At 35.8% G+C, this 20,266-nt stretch overlaps 1 protein-coding gene and 1 pseudogene across 5 annotated transcripts in view; both read right to left on the reverse strand.

The window, feature by feature from the left end:
• Positions 1–20,266, reverse strand: part of ROBO2 (roundabout guidance receptor 2) — a 630,168-nt gene that overhangs the window by 262,071 nt on the left and 347,831 nt on the right. The gene's annotated exons all lie outside the window — the stretch shown is intronic.
• On the reverse strand, positions 5,489–5,981 carry LOC129402189 (60S ribosomal protein L17-like; annotated as a pseudogene).

Genomic DNA, 20,266 nt, shown 5'->3' on the forward strand with positions numbered 1-20,266 from the left:
ACTTTGGCCAAGGTCTGCTCTGAAGAGCTGAGGATATAACCTGTAATGCAGACATGACTAGGTCGCTCTTGATGTCAATGAAATTCTATCCAATTCTTTAAAATCACTTTTATTCTGTAGGGCTCTCATCCCCTTGTCTAAGTTTCAACTCCAGCCTCTCCCTTGCTTTCAGGAATTTCCAAAACCTTAACTTTGTTTCCTCACACCTCCCAGGCAAGGTTGAACATTTGCTCTTTTGTTCTAAAAAAAAAAAAAAAAAACAAAAAAAACAAAAACTGTATTTCTCTAGTTCAGCACTTAGAAACATCTGATGCTAATTACAATAATGGTAAACATATGCTCTGAATATTCCTGGTCATTCCTCATGTTGAATACTCTCTCCAACTGTCAGCCAATGGGTGGGGTATCAGTCCTACTTTTTACTTAAAAAAAATATTGCCACCATACCTGGAGGCTCCAGCAGATAAGCAACTCACTGAAGGCAGGGGTGGGGTCTTAGTGCTCTTGAGCTCTTAGAGCTTCATCGCTTAATGAAACCAAACTGGAAGAGGAATTTTCTATTTTTACAAGTTGACTATAAAAGGAGTCATATGTAACACATTACCCCAGTTTTCAACACTGTCTGAAAAATCTGTTCTCTTTCAACACAATTCATTGTTCCTCTACAAAACAATGTAAACCAGTGTTCTCATTTTTAAAAACATGAATGTGAAAATAGGGTCTTGCATCATGAACAAATCACTATATATGCCATAAAAACAATATGATCTTGTAGCCCCTTATCCACGTGACTGCATTTAGTCCTTATCTACCTTCTTTAGTGACAATCTGTCTGTATCTAGATTAGATCTACTGCTTTATTTATGCCTGGCTTCCATCTCCTTTGCCTTTGCATACTCAAGAATTTTTTCCTATAATTTGTTTTTTAATTTACTAAATGTCTACCAGAGGGTGCTAATACACGTTTATCTATGCCATCTTTTAAAACAAAAATAACATTTCCCTATGGTCTTCATTTTTTCTCTCCAGATTCTCCCCAAGTTTCTCTTGTCTGTAAGTAGAACTCTAGGAATAATTTCTATCTTTTTTCTCTTTTCTATTCCATTCTCTCTTGAACCTTTTGTAACAGAGACTATCTCTCTTTGGATTCAGCCAGCAAAATTATTCTTGAAAACATTCCTAATGAGCTCCAATGCACCACATTGTTATATGTACTAATATTGGAATGATGTTGACAGAGCTGTTATACACTTTGACACTGTAGTGACTTTACCTGTTTCTGCAGGAACCAGCAGAACAATACAATTGCAACTACCGGTTTAGACAATCACTGAATAGGTGAAAAATGTGTGTTGAGGGGTCCTAACTAAACTGAAAGCAACCTCCCTCTGAAATATAGTATAAAAGTGACTAGCAAGTTGGGACGATTTCAGACGCCTTCAGAACTGAGTACTCATGTTCCTGATGGTTTTCCAAGCTTTGTTTTTTTGGCAACCAGCACTCTCACTTGTGAAAGTGACCCAACTTTCCCTGTCAACCAGTGCTTCAAGCACAGTCGGCCTTCAGGTCAATTTCTTGAACCTTGTCTCATCGGTTCCTACTCATCCTCTCCTGGCCCCCCATGCTACTGCAGAATTGAACCCTACACTTTTATACTGTTATGGGGATCCTCCCAACTAATCATATTGTAATTATATACTATCTAATTTTCCAGTGGAAGAAGCAGGATTAAATCTGTCTTTGTCTAACTCTGTTTTACCTAGCTGGTACACTTCCCCACCGACCTGTGCCCCTTCCTCCAACCTTTCATATCTTGGCAAATATTATATAAGATGATGCCTGGAGCCACATGGGTTACTCAGCTACAAAGCCTTACTGGCTATCCTACATAGACAAAGAAGGTATACATGTTATTATTACACTTATTATTATTAATTAGCTTTTCTTTTATCAAGTTTATGATATTTGTTTAATTATTTGTCAACCTAGAACAATACAGAGAGATATTTGGGATAAATGGGAATTTATATGATTATAAATTTGGATGTACAAGCCAGAGTTCTCTTTCGGATTCATGTATCAAATTGCCTACTAGAAATATTCATTTTCAGGTGTCAAACGGACAGGTCAAATTTGACTTGCCCATAAAACCTTCATTTTCCACAGTATTTCTAAGTACATTAAATGCAATTTCATTTATCCAGTTAGGCATTAGTCATCCTTGATCTTGTCTTTCTTCATAGCATTATATAAAGTGATATAATCTTAACGGTTTAAGTTTCAAAAATTACCAGATGCTAATCACTTCTATGGCTTTTTCACTGTCTCTGCCTATTGAGCTTTTAGCTGTATCATTTTAAATCATTTTCCTGTTTCAATTCTTGCTTCCATTTGGGACATTTTCAACTAAATACTGAGTGTTCATTAAAGAAAAATGTAAAGCAGATTATATCTCCTTTTCCTTCAAAATCTTTCTATAATTTCACAAGGGATGAAAACTCAAGGTCTCTTGGGACCACTTGATCTAGCCTCTATTTAACTTCTTCCACTCATCAACTCATCACTCAACTCAACTTTTCCACCAGTAATTACTTCATTCACATTAACCTCTTTGTACTTCATAACTTGCTACCTTTACACTGGTTCTTCTTTTATAGAACATTTTTTCTCTACTATCTCACACATAAAGTATATATATATATATATATGTATATATACACATATATACACACATATAAATATATATAAATATATAAATATATATCACTGTTACTGTCACTGTCATCCCGTTGTTCATCGATTTGTTCGAGTGGGCACCAGCAACGTCTCTCATTGAGAGACTTATTGTTACTGTGTTTGGCATATCCAATATGCATGGGTAGCTTGCCAGGCTCTGCCGTGCAGGCTCGATACTCTCAGTAGTTTGCCGGGCTCTCCGAGAGGGGTGGAGGAATAGAACAATGGTTGGTCGCGTGAAAGGAGAACTCCCTACCGCTGTGCTATCGCTCCAGCCCATAAATACATATATTTTTTAAAAAAATATAAAATATATAATAAAATACATAAATATACTGATATATTTATATATAAAATGTTGGACACAGAGCAGAGCAGGAGCAACTCCATCATGCCTGGTTCCTGCTTCACATTTTGTTTTATTTAAATATTTTTGTTTTTCTTAAAACCTCGCTTATCCTCCCCGCACCTGTCCCCGCTCCCCTGCCATCTGTGAGGGAAGGACAACTGAGCTGGAAACTTGGCCTTGGCAAATAGTTTTATAACCGCTAGCCACTATCTATAGAAGCCACGGGCAGGACAATCAACCGCCAGAGTGGTGTGAAGCATGTCTTAGTGACCCATCTGTAACTGCTTGTTTGTACCATGTGAGTATGTTTTCTTCTGAATCATGAAACTTGCATTTTCACTTATTTATTTTGTTAAAATTCATAAGTCAGGCTATGATGTAAGCACTGACTATAAAATCAGCAGCTTTTCCCTCGTTTGGGGTCTTGCTTGGGCCTGCATGCCTAGAAGCTTGACTCCAGCTAGCTGTCTTCATAAACTCTGCTCGTGCATTACATTACTGGCTGAACTCTTTGTGTGGGTTTGGAGAGGGGGAAATTATAACACCAGTGCTATATATATATATATATATATATATATACATACATATATATATATATATACAGTGATATATATATATCACTGTAGCACTGCCATCCCGTTGCTCATGGATTTATGGATTTGCTTGAGTGGGCACCAGTAATGTCTCCGTTGTGAGACTTGTTATTACTGTTTTTTGCATATTGAATATGCCACAGGTAGCTTGCCAGGCTCTGCCGTGCTGGTGGGATACTCTCGGTAGCTTGCTGGGCTCTCCAAGAGGGACAGATGAACTGAACCCGGATCGGCTGCATGCAAGGCAAATGCACTACCCGCTGTGCTATCATTCCAGTCATATATCTCCATATATATATATATATATATCCATTTATCTAAAATCATGAACAGTCCTCTCCCCCCAAACTACACGCTTTTATGCTTTTATCTTTGGGTCATCCTTTTTCTGTTATATAACTGAGTTACCTGAACAACATTCACATTATTGTTCTTGTATGGTGTGCCTGTAATTTCTAGAAAAGAAATCCCATGAGAGTATTTGGGTGTCTTTTTGTCCCTTTCTAAGTCCCCAGTGCCTAGAAGACTGGGCTCAAGGACAAGCTATCTCCTCCATAAAGGACTAAGGTTTAAAGAACTGACTACACTGGATCATCATCCCAAAGTCACGAAGTATTAGCTAGGGAGGGAAAAGAACACTCTTCACTAACCCATCGCCCCGGGGCAGAGAGGAACAACAGTTGGAGTAAAAGTGTGGGGCTTGGCCTCCAAGGGAGCCCTAAGTCCTCAGGAAGTGGATTAATGAAGCATTTCTGGGATAAGTCCTGGCAGGATGGGGCTTTAAAGCTTTTGAAAGACTTTCAGATCTTTAACTAATCTTGGTTTGGCCACTCAAAGACTGCCCAAGGCTTGGGTGTTCCAGGAACAAACACTTCTGTTTTGAAAATCCACTGAGTCCAGTTACTGACCTGGGAAACTACAGACAGGAAGACTTGGTCAAGGATAATTGAGCTCAAATTAGAATTTTTGTCTATAGTCATATATATATATATATTTGAGGAAAAAAGGCTCTGAAGAGGACATCCTTCTAACAAATATCCAAGCATAAAGCAAATATTTTATGCTGTGTGTATTCATCACATGTATATCATAATCACAACATCAAGTACCCTGACTTAAAACTCAGCATCTCTGTCCTATTTGCCTTTGGATTTGTGCTTAGTTTTCCAACTTTCAAAGCTCCAAAGAGCCCTTTGGACACTCTTTGGCAGGTAGAATTTTGCCTGGCCACTTCCTTCTTTTGTCAGTATGCAGAGAAAAGAACACATGACTGCCTTCAGATTGCTGGGCTCATTTTCATCAAATGATCACAGATGTACAACCTGGAAAATCCATTTAGAATGGTCTGAAATGGAAGTAGTGAGGCTTCTCTGAGAGTTCATAACTCTTCACTTCTAAATCAGAAAGATTCCTATGAGGTGAGGACTCAACAACTTATTAATGTGGATTTAGATTGTTTTTCCTAACAGTCACCTTACATCCATATCCTTTTTTTACAAAATTGAATCACAGTGAGACACAAAGTTACAAAGTTGTCCATGATTGTATTTCAGTCATATAATGTTCCAACATCTGTCCCTTCACCATTATACTTTTCCCACCACCTATGTCCCCAGTTTCCTGCCCCCCCCCCAACTACCTGTCCAAATCCACATCATTAAAGTAGCATAGAAGAAAAACATGATTTAAACACTCAAACTTGAATACTGGGACAGAAAAATATAGAATACATTAAAAAATATTTCCATGATATATTAATTTTTTTCTTTTCTTTTCTTTTCTTTCTCTTCTTTTCAGTTTACTTAGATTTTTATTTTATGCTGAGCTTATTCCTGGGCCATAGTTTCTGCTTCTTCAGTTTCTTCTGTGATATCTTTTTCTTCAGTGCAACTTTCTCTTCAGGTTTAGGAACAATCTGCTCTTTTTCAGTAAGAATCATCTCAATGAGGCAAGGAGAGCTCATAATTAATTAATTAATTCGCCCATGAGCTCTGTAAGTTCTCCTTTTGAGCCAACGACCCTGTGTCCAGCCCCACTGCTTGGCTTGGACACATCTCCCAAGCTACTGTTGTAACGCCGGAAGGGCACACACTGCTTCTGTGGAGTGACATCCTTCAAGTACTTAGTGGCCTTTCTGATATGCATGCCCTTGATGCCTGAGCCGTTTCCCGAGTGTTCTTGAAGTGCATGTGAAGGTTCGAGCCCTGGGACTTGAGACCTGGGACTCTCGAGAGGTTGGCTGATATATTAGTATTTTTTAAGGAGAAAGAATGTATCAGAGAGCAGGAGGGATAGGGAGCTGCCAGGAACACACCCAGGAACACACTGGTCCTACGGTGACAGGGGTGGAAAGAATCCAGAATTCTGCCTATGTAAACTAGGTACCCTAACACTGAAGTCACTTCCCCATTCCATAGAAAACATTTATTTTTATTTTTATTTTTATTTTTATTTTTATTTTTTGCTTTTTGGGTCACACCTGGCGATGCACAGGGGTTATTCCTGGCTCCGCATTCAGGAATTATTCCTGGCGGTGCTCAGGGGACCATATGGGATGCTGGGAATTGAACTCGGGTTTACCGTGTGCAAGGCAAACGCCCTACCCGCTGTGCTATCACTCCAGCTCCAGAAAACATTTTTTAATGGTACTGCTCAATGACTTGCACCAAGGTTTGGCCCATGGCTTTACCAAGTGGTCAACTCCATAAGCCACCAATCTTATGAATTTATTGTGTTTTTTTCCAGATAAAGCTGAGGCATATAATATGAATTGTACACCAAAAATAATAAAAATAATACAGGTTTACATTAATTTTTCATTTTAAGTCAATACTTTCAAATGGACAATGGGTTAAGGACTTTAATTTTTCCTGCTAATAAACTATTTTGAAAGACTTGCTGTATCAATGCATTAATGAATGCCTCTTTCCATTTTTATGACTCAAAATGAGATATACTATAACTTTTCAGTTAGTTCTCTTTTGACCTGATCCTATTTATATTGGCATCTATCTCTTGATTTTTAAATACTATTAAGGGTTGGGGTGGAGCAATAACACAACAGGTAGGGCGTTAGCCTTGCACAAAGCCGACCCGGATTTGATTCCTCCATCCCTCTTGGAGAGCCCGGCAAGCTACCGAGAGTATCCCCCCTACAAGGCAGAGCCTGGCAAGCTACCTGTGGTGTATTTTATATGCCAAAAACAGTAACAAGTCTCACAATGGAGATGTTATTAGTGCTCGCTCAAGCAAATCGATGAGCAATGGGATGACAGTGATACAGTGACAGTGATTAAGGAGTGGAGGATATATTATAGTGGATAAGACCTTCCACATGTTAGACCTGGATTCAGTCCCTAGCATTGTTATGGTTGCCACAGTGATCTCTGAGCACAGATCCAGAAGGAAGCCCCAAGTATTGCTGGGTGTGGCCCCCAAACCAAAAACTAATATATCATTATGGGTCTAGGAAGATGGTTCAGGGGACTGGAGAATCTTCTTTGCATGCTGGGGCTCTGAGTTTGATCCCCAGCATGGCATTTACCATAGAATACCGCCAAGTCACCATTGAGCAGCAAGCCATGAGTAGACCTTGCTAACTACCAGAGTTGGCTAAAAAAGCAAGCAGTAATAACTAAAATTAAACAAAAATATAAACATAATGCCAGAAGGCTTAAATATGCACACTTGTGCTATTTTACATGACATATATAGACATTCTGAAATACACATATAAATGAATGGACTTGCTCTAAGACTGTAGGTATTTTTACTTCATTACACATTCCTGAATTAGCCTTAATAAAATATTCGTTATTTTGCACCCCCACAAACAAGGCTCAGGGTACCTTGGATAAGAGTGTAAAATGTCTTAAGAGTACTTCTATTCTGGGAATACAATGATGAACTGGTAACAGAAGTTCAGGAAAACCATTTCTGTACCCATTCTGTGCTCAGAAAAAACCCTACAAATTACTTAAGACTTTATTATATGTAATATAGTCATCGTTGTGATTCAGTCTACACAAAAACCAATATTGCCTAAGAAAATGAGCTGTGGAGTTTTCTAATACACTTCTAAATTAAATTGTAAGACTAATAGGAAATTTAGAAGCTCTATATTTAGGGTAATTTAAATATTAGCATATCCATAAAATCTCTGATTTTGAGAAACAGATGCAACAGACAGATATATTAATCCATTTATCTGTCATGTCTCAATGATTTTTGAAGATTTTTGCATTTGATGCTTATTCAAAACCAATCTTGACATACTAGCAGATAATTATACTTAAAATCATCAGGCAGCTACCATTTCTAAACAGGGCATGCAAATGAGTTATTGCTTGCAATTTAGTGATCACTTAGAAGATAACCCAATTAAGGAAGTGAAGATTAGCAGATAAAAATTTAATTACATAAGGAGTAGTTTCTGATTTACATGTATTTTTATTGTGCTGTTCTGAAAGAGACCAACTCTAGACTTCTATATTCATTTTTATACTGAAAACTATCTGGCCATAATTTGTGTGTAAACAAGAGATAGTGTGTATACATGTTACATAATTACATTGGTCTTTTCCTTGGAACTGGGTTCCATAGCTTCATCAGAGTCCACTGAGCTGCCAGAATATTTTAATGCTACTTGATCCATTAATGACATAGAGTCATTTCCTTACACATTGTCCAGTCCTTCTCCAGTGAAAATTACTGGTCATGAATCTGGTGAGCATTTACAGGAATCTGCAAATGAAACAGCTAAATCCTTGATGACAGGGAGCCTCATAAAGGAGGCTCATTTATTCTCTCAGGGCACTCATCCTTGCCACTGGGATCAATAGAAAATCTCATCTGATATATTCTTAAAGGCCACGGTGCAAATGCTCTTTCCAATTTTGTAGACACATCAGTTCAACTTCCATTTTATGAAACAAATATCAAATCACAAAATAAGTACAACTTACTCTGAATTTTCTTTCTCCTCCTAGACTGTAGAATAGTACTATTTCTTTTTTTTTTCATTAAAAAATCATATATTTTGAGATACTGAAATTGACTATTAAATATTAATTTATGAGTTGGCTATATATCTAACTGCTTTAGAGCCTCAAGCAGGACCTTTGAAATAGCAACCTGTTGTAAAATAGCTCTTCTGTAATCTTTATGCTTTGGTCCATGAAGTGACTTTAACCTTAGCAAATATTTAGAAAAATATAGATCTATTTGAATTGCTAGCACAAATTTTTTTTGCCTAAAATCCACCTAACAAAAAGAAAGGAAAAATCATTTTGTCTAAATAGAAATTAAAACTTTGATAGCAATGGGAGAAACATTATTATAATGGTTTTATAGCCTGGGACTGGGGATAAAACAAAAAAATTACACAAGCAGATTTTGCTCCTCCAAGTGCCCTCCGTAGAAATGCCATAAGTACCTACCAGCGATTTGCTATGTGGTTAGTATAGGGGAATAGTCAGTTCTAAATTATTATGATACCTATTGGCAAGGATCCCAATTTTGTTTTAAAGGGAAAATTAGGAAGCACAGATCTGTGTAAAAAGAACACCTACTTTCCTTTACCGAAATTTAACAAAGTTATTTGCCCTTTTTATTTTTCATTAAAAATAAAATATTCAAAGACTCATAAACTTAATATGGAACTAAAAATGTTCAACTCAGAGGCATATGAATTCAAAGTAGATTTTTTTTTTTGCTACTATGTAGACCTAGAAACTGCATTACAAATACAGAATGCTCCAACATTCTTCAAGGATAAAATACCTAAATGTTTTAAGGACGTGTTTTAATTCTTTTTGTTCTTTTACACTATCTACCAAATCCATTTACTGCTTACCAGGAAACACTTAAAACTGAATACTTATTAACAAATTTAGACTTCTCTTATAGACTTCAAATAAGAGAAGGAACTAGGAAATTGTCACTATACTTTCATTATATTTTTTACAAGACAATACGGCTAAAGTAGCTCCTTTAAGCTGTTATATCTTTGAAGTGATTTTATCTCAAAAAATATTTGCTAAGACCACAGAGAAGGACTGTACCTTGGGGCGAATGGGTAGAACTTTCTAATGGAATTAAAAAAAAAAATCATGCTACTACCAATTTCATTTACCTTTAGTAATATGTGCAGTGAATAGAAACTGCATAATCTGTCCTATTCACACATGTTTTATTATAAATGTGTTGTTTTACCTTTCAAATCAAAATTTAAGGAGATAATGATTATTTTGGCACTTTTAATTTCCATGCAGAGACCCTGTTTTAAACAATCAACAGATTAAATGATGTAGTAACAAAGTCTTTTAAAAGAGCATAAGCATCACTTTGACAAAAATTTGCATTTGTGTTTTCCACTGAAAATATTTTGGTCTACAAGATGGCCTAGGAGGAAATGGGCCAGTGGGAGGCTGGGAGGATTAGTGCTAATTACCTCATGTTTCACCTTAATTAACTCCTGATACAAAAAGTAAACGCTGCAGGAATGGTAGAAAGAGACCTTAGGCCAGTCTGCAAGATATCTAAGCCTTCATTGTTTGCACATGATAATCTTCCCTTTCAATGTCCCTTAATTCCTCCAAAAGATCAACTGATGGGCACACACTGTCCCCTGATTAGCTGTGCTACAGAGCTATAATGCTATTTGCCATCCTTGTTCTTGGCATGGAAACCACAGACTCCACAAGACAACACACTAGTGAATTGTCACAGTATTTTAATCATATTTGTTTACTAGGCCATCCATCCACACAGCAAAAGAAGAATTTCTGAACTATTATGTCCTTGGCATGATATTTTATTGCAGAAAACATTTGAGCAAACCTCTTACAATTTTTTAATCCACCTAAAATTTATTTTCCAGATGTAGCTGAACCATTATTTCTTATAACCACAAGGTAATGTGAACCATTCCACTTCCCTGATCACTTAGGACCAATAAGTATCTACAGAAAATAAAGCAGTTACAGTTATTAAAAGCAATAAAGCTATTTTTCCCTACCTTTCCTTATGAAAGAGGCTCACTACTGAATACTAATCACATCACATCCTAAGCTCAAAGTGCAAACATTTGCTATTTCAAAAGTAAATTTTGAGGAAGTCATATACTGTGCAATTTCACCTTTGACTCCAAAGTGCTAGAAAGATGCAAAAAATAACCTAAAGACCAAAAATAGAGACAAATTATGTCTACAGGCCATGAATGGGAAAGCATGAAGTCAGGATCTGAAGTAACACTAAAAGAAAATACCCAAAGCCAAATAAATAGTAGGCTTTTCCATATAAGTTGTATAGTAAAATCCTATGAGTACTACCTACAGGTTTACCATTTAATTTATACATAAACACATTCTAAAAATTTGGACAATAAATGAAATGTATATGATTAACGTCCTATTAATTATATTCAAAGATGGTTTCCATTCAGTACTCTACCCATCTTATTATTTCTTGATGGAGAAATAATATGAAGTCACATTGATAAGAAAATATAAATGTGGCTTCAGACTTCTATAGAATTAAAAAAAAAGATATATCCATTTCTCGTTTGAATTTATATTTGAAAGTTCAAAACCGAAAGTCTATAAAATGACAAGTACATAAGTCTCTAATTTTTGACAGTCAGCAACTTTTTCTGTAAAGTTTCAGGTAACATTTATTTTTAGCTGGAGTGTAGCTGGCTTTGGCCCAAGGATCCTTTTTTGAGGATGTCTGCACCACTAAATTGTATTTCTTTAATTTTAATGATATTCTGTCTTACCCCTTTGTTATAAGTACTTAGCTATAAACAGAGAAACAACTCAAATATACAAGTTGTGTGTGTATGGATGGAATGCTATGCAGCTATAAATAGGGTGGAATCTTGCAGTTTGTCTCAACTTTGATTGAACTGGATAGCATCATGTTAAGTGAAATTGTCAGTAGGGAAGAACAAAATAGCCAGATGATATCGCTCATCTGTGGCATGTTAAAAAAAAAAAGGGGGAATAGACAATAACTAATGAGAAAAAAATAAAGTCAACACTTAGACTTTGACTGGATAATAAGACAGTATCTGTGTGTGTGCATTCATGCGTGTGTGTGAGTGTGCATGTGCTAGTGTGTGTGAGAGAGAGAGACAGAGAGACAGTGATAGAGATAGAGACAGAGACAGAGACACTAAGGTGCCACAGGGAAGATTTTGGACAGTTGGGTGGCTGTGAAAGTGCCAAACTTATCAAAATAATTGGGAATACAAAGATGTCTAGGAGGTTACTGCTTTCAAGAAGCTTAGTTTGTTATGTAGAAAGGTAACAACACAATTCTGGAATGGACTGAAAAAAATTCAACACTTAGAAAAAGCATTTGTTTGAGAAGGTAAAAAATTTTTAGGGGAGAGACAATGCCAAGACTATAACTTTATACAACACATGTTACAGCCTGTCCTTTAAGATCATTTTTGAGAAAATGGTACATTTTGTGTCATGGTATTATCTTAATCTATTGACTCAAATCATTCATTATTCATTTAGAAAAATAGTAAAAGTATCAAAAGTATTATGACAAATAATTATAAGGAGAAAAACTGAATGTATCGTGTCCATTTACCAAGGTCCCTATAATTTATTCTAGGTAAGTTTTGCTTCCCCCATTGTATTCTAAGGGTATCTGTAAAATATACAAAACTGTGCAGGCACGGAAGGGGGTGATGTGTGTGTGTGTGTGTGTGTGTGTGTGTGTGTGTGTGTGTGTGTGTGTGTGTGTGTGTGTGTGTTATTTGCAGGCTCTTGGGGAGGCTCTCTCTCTCTCTCTTGCCTCTCGCATTCAGTGCTTTAGAGCCATTGTGTATGGACCAGATCAGGATAGCTCCTCCTTTGTGGTATGCTTCTGTGTGTGCCTCTGTGCTTTCTTCTGTCTGTCTCTTTATTTCTGTCTCTGTCATCTTTCCTCTGGTCTCTTCCGATCTCTCTCTCCAGAGTCTTTCTCTTTCCCCTGCTTCTAGCCCCGATGATTCTCTTTTGCTCAGTGTTCTGCTTCTGTGTCTTCTCCCTTCAGTGTCTTCTCTTACAGTCTTAGTTTATATAGCAATCACTTAGGTGGGTTGACATAACGGTGGGTTGAACATTAACAAAACAAAAAAGAGGGGTAAGACCACTCCTCCAGGAGATTAGCAAAATCTCATCTAAGGAGATTACTTCAGATTACTAGGAGATCCACTCAAGGGCGGGATGCCATCCAGGGTGTGTCACTTTATTCTTTCCTCAGCTAGTATTCCACTTAATTAGTTGTAGTAAATCTACTCCTAATATTTCTAGCAATGTCATTCTGTATGAGCACAGTAAGAGATATATCAGACTTAAAGTTTGGTTCTTCCTGAAGACATTCACTATATATTCCAGACCACAGTCCTCAGGCCAGGTTAGTCTTCCTAAGCCCAGCAGGGTCCTAGTCTCATCGTTACTTTTGGATCATGACAGCATTTGTCTATGACCATGCTCTCAATTTATAGTTGAGTATTGTGGCGCTTAAGCCTGGCTCATTTCAATGCCAGGGTAGCTCACAGCTTGCCCTGGGTCCTTTCAGTCCCTTGTTGGGGCCCTGCTTTTGGGGTGCTAGGAACTAAGGGCAACTGAGTTGAGAAAGCAGATGCCCAAGAGTAAATATTGGAGTCAATCTGCTCCCAAGTTACAAAGCATAATATTAACTGTCTTCCTGTGTCCATAAAGAAAAGACATTGCTTTAAGGTAAACTCAGTTCCCTGCAGCAAGCAAGAAAGGACAGACCCAATGTTATTCTATAAGTGTCTTTGTCAAATGTTACATTAATCACTTGGAGAGAGTGTATTCTGTCTTTTGTATTTCAGTTGAACATATGTAAGGAATGACATACTTTGAATTTCAGAATGCACTTTTTCATATGAGAATGAAACTATGGGATTCTGTGTTTATGCCACACCATACTGCTGACCATCATGACCCCTTATTATTTGTGTTTCTTTCTAGCCAAGTTTACTTTTGACATCTGTAGACTCTTAAAATGTCAAAACTCCTCTGACAAGTGTGAGAAGAAATACTCTAAGTGATATTCAGGGTAAGAAATGTAATCATGAAATTATCTATATTATGTAAACAACTAAAAGTAAGTTTTGAATACTCATCTCATATATGCATCTTCTATTGTATGTACACACTTCATGGTCATGTAAGACTATATACATAAACAGCAACATGAGATATGTTTCATATGACTTTTTAAAAAGTGATTTCCCCATGCCTAAATGATTATTTAGAACTATGGAGCCATGAGTAATGATATTCTATATAACTAAAGTCTGTTATGCAAAAATTTTACTTTGTCAATGTGCTGAAGAATTATAATATCCATATTCCATTCTTATAGTTTGTAAAAGAACTTGGATACCTTTAATTGGTTACTCCCATTTGCTAATATTGTTTAATTCCAGTGAATGCCTAAGTAAAAAGCAAACAGTATTGAGCCAAACTGGAACATGAACATGTTTCAGGCAAACCAAATGTCAAATGAAAGAGCAGATTCCCTTGGTCAGATTAAAACTCCACTATTTTCTCTTGTATATTTTACTCCATGAAATGTCTGGTCTATCATAATTTACAAATTTCACAAAATATTTCCCTTAGGGTTTTCTTTCTACTAACTCAAAGCTCTCTTACAAGTCTCAAGCAGCAAGTTTTCAAGTGTGCATCTCTTTCATACATCGAACAGGTCTAATTCTGTCTCTTGCTGTTTAAAAAAATGGCAATGATTTTCGAAATGGATTTCAGTGAAAAATCCGTTTCAAGAATGTTTTGAGGAGCCAGACAAGTAAGGCTTGTTCCTGGCCAACCCTGGTTCAAAAACAAAACAAATAAAAGGATTTGATAATAAGTTTGAATTATATCTAGCCTAGTCTAAAACAATATAAAAATATGTCTTGAAATCGATTAGTGAATAGGATATTTTGATCTATGAGATGGGTCTAACCACAGAAAGAACAACTGTTGAATTCTATAAATTCTGTAAATATTTTCGATAAATATATACTCCCTTAAACTTGTAAGGATCACAACCCCTTAAGTTAAAAAATAAAGAAAACTACAGAAGGTACTACATGAAAAATAGATATAGCACAAAATATAATTTTATAATCTAGTCTGTGAAACTAGATTTTTAGCAAATTGCAGCACTTGATGTAAGAACATTATAATCAAAGTCTTAGAGTCTAGAATGATTTAATTTATCTACATTGATTTGGTATCACCTACCCATGATTTATATGGAAAATAATAACCAACAATTTGAAGAACAGTATGTAAATCCCAAACAGCTTTTATATGTCTTTTGTATGAAGACTAACTTAGAGAAGGTTGGATGTCTACAAAAATTATCTGCATTAAGTTAAAACTCACTTCCATTATTAATAAGTACACACATTAAAAACAAATGTTGTATGTAGAAAAAAATTTTGAATTACAATTAGAAATCTACTACCCACTAGGGAGAGGACTTTGAAAATTCACTTAATTGAGCTCTACTTACGTTTACCCAATCTATAAAACAGAGATCTTAATATCGACCTCATAGGATTGTTATGAGAATTAAATATATATGCATTTAGTTGGCTCCCTGGCGCACAATAAGCCCTCTATTAACTAATATGAAACTCTTTATTTCTTGCAATAATTAATGGTGCCAAAGACCAAACCCAAGCCCTAAAAGACACAGAACAAGTGAGCTCCCACAGAATGACTTCCCCAACTTATAAATGGATTCTGAACTAATAATAAGACAGTCATAAAGCAATCACAATTTGTCAAAGAAATGTTCCTCAGAAGAAAAAGTGTTTGTATTTTTCATTTAAAACATTGGTGCTAGTTAAATCTTTTAAAGTATATTTTTTAAGTGACACAGTTAGGAAAGCAAAATGTATTAGATAATTTTAATTTTATTTTACTTATTTACTTGGGCCACTTGGTGGTATTTTGAGCTACTGGGTTACTCCAAGCTCTGTGCTCAGAGATAACTGAGTATATATGTGATGCTGTGGATTCAACTAGAGTCAGCTGTATGAAGATAAGAGTTTTAACCTCCAAACTGTCTGGTCTCTAATAAATATATATTTTTAATTATCTAACCATTATTTACAGGACTTATTCCAACTATGTTTACATATCTGATTTTATCTATGAATAATGGTTGGAAATGCTCATGTTAATTTCATTTTATATATCATTCCTTGATAAAAGCTACAGAGAAAATGAGCGCAGTTCATAAATACATTAACTACCAATAATTACTATTCCTGAAGTTATTGATACATCTTAATAGCTCTTTGGACTGAATAAAATTTACTGAGTCAGAGGATTCAGATGATCCCAGTGAATTAAATCTTTCTCTTTTAAGGCTGAACTCAGTATATAATGCCATCTTGTCACAGAAACAATGACACTTTTTAAACAAAAGTCAAGCTACATTCTAAGAGTAATCATAATAAGATAATACTGAGGTGTAGCATTTACAAAGTGATTTCTTTTCTTCCATTTGTAATGTCATTTCTTCCTCTACCTGCTGGTTTATTCGCTTGGACCTGTCTCTACCCATATCCCCCACCTCCATTTTTCTTTTGTCACCTGACACCCACAAGGCCAAAATATTTCTTAGCTTGTGATAAGCAAGCCTACAGCAGCACTGTGGTCTGATTTCAACCTCCATTACTGCACCAGGCTTCTTACAGTTCAGTTCTTGCAAGACTTGGTTTCCAGATCTCTGTAATTTTAGGATGGTTGAGAGTTGAGTAGTCTCACTTTTCTGAGCATAGCACAAGCTCATACTTTAGACATAGATAGGGCAGGAGTGATAGGGCAGGAGTAGGGTGATTGCCTTGCATGTGACAGACCTAGGTTTCATATAGGACCTTGAGCCCTGCCAGGTCCTTAAGTGCAGAGTCAGGAGTAAGCCTTAAGCACCACCAGGTGTGCCCATAACAGACTCCTCCTAACCCAAAACCACAAAAGATATTGACAAATGAACAGTAGATGTTTGCACACGTATGATATATTATATATATATATATATGATACAGTCTTTAAAAGGCCTTTGAACTCTATCCTATACCATGATCATATAAACATATAAACATTATGGGCATCTAAGGAAACTTATTTTTTAAAATACATAGTCTCCAATTCAAACTGCTAAACAAATTACCGTTGAGTGGCTGACTTAAACCACATTGACTGCTCACAATTCCGAAGGGTCAGAAATTTAAGAACAAGGTGCTGGCTGATGGGCCAGGTTTACTCTCCACCATTTTCTTGCTCTGACCTCACAGGGCAGAGAATTGAGGGTTTGAGTTCTTTCAAGTGTCCTCTCATAAGGGCACTAATCCCATTACCGAAACTCCATCCTTTTAACCTAATTACCTTACAAAGGTCCCAGCTCCTAATTGCAGCCCATAGGCAAATCGGATTTCAACCAGTGAATGGAGGGGAACACAAACATGGTTCCATAATAATTACTTTAATTCTCTTTAAGCTAAAACTTCATTTTAAGTCTTGATAGTTTCAGTAGAAAATCTGTGCCCCAAAGCAAGGATTTCTGATACCTGATTCTTGTTTTGTTGACTTGTGATTAAAAATAAAATTAAACTGACTGATTAAATGGCCAGTTCAAATATTGTGAAGAAATGACCAAGAGACTTCCATAAAATATGAACTGATTATAAGACCGGGTTTAAGATATCTTTTGTCATGTGGGATGATAGTTCAATAGTACAGAGATCATGTTTTGCATGCAGGAGACCAGAGTTTCGTTCCTGTGTACCACATGCTGCCCCAACTACTTAACCTTTCAAGACACATCTCCGGGAGTCAGAGTGAGCACAAGCAACAGAGCAGGAATTAGCACCCCCCCTCACCCTTCACCCCTCCAGCACCACAGGCAGAGCCCCAATGGCTCAAATGAAACAGCATTAAATATCTCTTGTCATCAAAGAACATTTTCATCATGTTATCTAGTCTGGGGAGCATATCTGGATTATTCTAAATATTAAGAAAATTATGTGCCAAAATAAACACAATGATCACTGTATCACTGTATCACTGTTATCCTGTTGCTCATCAATTTGCTTCAGCAGGCACCAGTAATGTCTCCATCGTGAGACTTGTTGTTACGGTTTCTGGCATATCGAATAGCCACAGGTAGCTTTTTTCAAAACATTTGACAAGGTTATTTAATTGCCTTTCTAACATTATCCAAGGCAGTTCTTTCAAGTATTTCCCTGAATCGACATCTAAGAGAAACGTAGATTCTAATGTGAAACTGTAAAGTAGGAAATACAATGGAGCAATTTAGCAATTTAACTTGCCTTTTCAAAGACACTCTTAAAGGCTTCCATTAGCAAACAACTGCTAAGAAGCAAAATCCAGTCTTTAACAGTTTCTGAAAAAGATGTTTAAATCTCATCATTTTCAAACCGGAAAAGAAAGCACTTGTTACTAGCAAACATTTTTACAAGACTCAAGTTTAATAAGCACACCAATAGGGGACCTGATAAATGTAAGTTGTTCTGTTTTAAGATATATTTGATCGAGAAAACGTTCTTCAGCAAATTTTTGTCCCTTTTATGTATGTAAATAATTTCATACTGTGCAAAATATCAACTAAATACAAACTTATTTTGTGGATTTCATCTCCTTCTGTGTGTGCCTGTCTTAAAATATCAAGTATAGAACAATATCACTGGCTAAGTAAGTAAAATAAAAATTAATTAATACTTCATGTGGACAGCGAGGGCCGCTTCTTCTGTCACTTTAGTCATGATACAGCTTGTCCCCACCCAGCATTGCAAAGTAAATAGTGATCTTCTCTGAAATCTTCTGTTTTGATTTCCCTGAGTTAAAGGAGACTGCAAATGTTTCAGATGTCTAAAATCCAATTAAGTGCAGATGGTCATATCATGACTCAGAAGAAATGATTAGCTTTTTATCCAAATACATTTTACAGCTTGTGGTTTATGTGTAAACTATATTGTAAATGTCAAATACTTAGAATGTAATGTAATTTTACTTCATCATGCTTAGAAAATGTATACGATAAAAATCTTTATGGTAAAACCATTCTGCTTTGTACTAAAATTAAAGATGTTTTAAAATGTTTTCCTAATTTCTCACATCACTCTTTACTTTTTTATTCTTAGTCCCTTTTAAAAATATTCATTTAAGCATTTTAAAATCTTAAGATTAAACATATTGCATTTAATACAAAAAAAGTAAAAAGAAAAAAAAGCCTAATGAGTAAATTCAGTTTATGTCACCAACAAACATTTGATAAATGTCATCGAACATTGTCAAGTAGACAAATATTACATACATAAACCTTTGCCATATGGTCTCTGATAAATAGTATACCTCACAGATAAATAAAACTATATGAAGATATTACTTAGTCATTTTTAATGGAAGTAACCGATTATATGAATACCTAGAAAGTATCATGTTGAACCTGTGCTGTCGGGCAGAAGCAAGTCTAAAGTCTTCCAATTTAGTGCATGTTATGACAGAAACAGTGACAAAGGGGTCACTTTGGAATTTTACTCTGTAGAAACTATTGCCTCTGATGAAGAATCTCAGATATGGCTGGTTTCAATGCATTGTCCTGAGGAGAGCATCCATTGTACAGTTTCATGTAGTTATGAATGATAGAATCTCTTGTTCAAAAATAAATTGAACAAATCACAAGCAAGGTTAATGACGTAAAGACTTTGGTCACCAGAGGTTTCCCAATATTAGTGGAAGGATTCCCTTTTGTGAGGATGACCAAAAATGTAATTTTCGGTATATAATTTATTCTACAGCAGCGCCAGGAATATTTTCTTTGGAAAACTAGATGTTATAATATCTAAGCTATTCACACAGTTACATGTATTTTTAAAATTTAACATAGTGTAACTAAATTTCCTTAAGTACACATAACCAAGAATTTTTAGCAAATCTTTTTACATTTAATCTTAACATGTCAGAATTGTCTAAAAGCCAATATTTTGCTATTGTCTTTAAATGATCAACCCTGTTCTCTTCACAAAATAACCACAAATAATTGTTTCATTTATTCATAGGTTCCCTGTATTATGGAATAATGTGACTAGATAAGTGTGTTACTTTCCCTTGTTTAACTAATGATAGCAAGTGAAATTGACAAGATTGAGACAAATGGCATGATGTACTTTTTGCTGACTAATTGAAAGATTTAAGCTATCCATCCTCATTGGCAGTTGGCAGACTTTAAGTCCGGCCAAATGTATATGAGACCTTCAACAGCAACATTCTAATCATGATGGAGTCTAATAGAACAGTTGCTTTTCTAGAAGATAGCAATGTGAGGGAAAAACTTAATGGTCTCCAACACCTCTGAATAAATACATGTGTTAAAGAACAGTAAATAAAAAAATCAATGACTCTGCATAATTCTGTTTAATTTGTCTCTAGTGGCCATAGTAACTACAACCGTAGCACCTAATAGTTTTAGCGATAAAAGTGCTTTGTGTATTCATTCAGTATCAACAACTTGTCAGTGGTTA

The sequence above is a fragment of the Sorex araneus genome, chromosome 2 (genome assembly GCF_027595985.1).
Source record: "Sorex araneus isolate mSorAra2 chromosome 2, mSorAra2.pri, whole genome shotgun sequence".
NCBI classification, from domain to species: domain Eukaryota; kingdom Metazoa; phylum Chordata; class Mammalia; order Eulipotyphla; family Soricidae; genus Sorex; species Sorex araneus.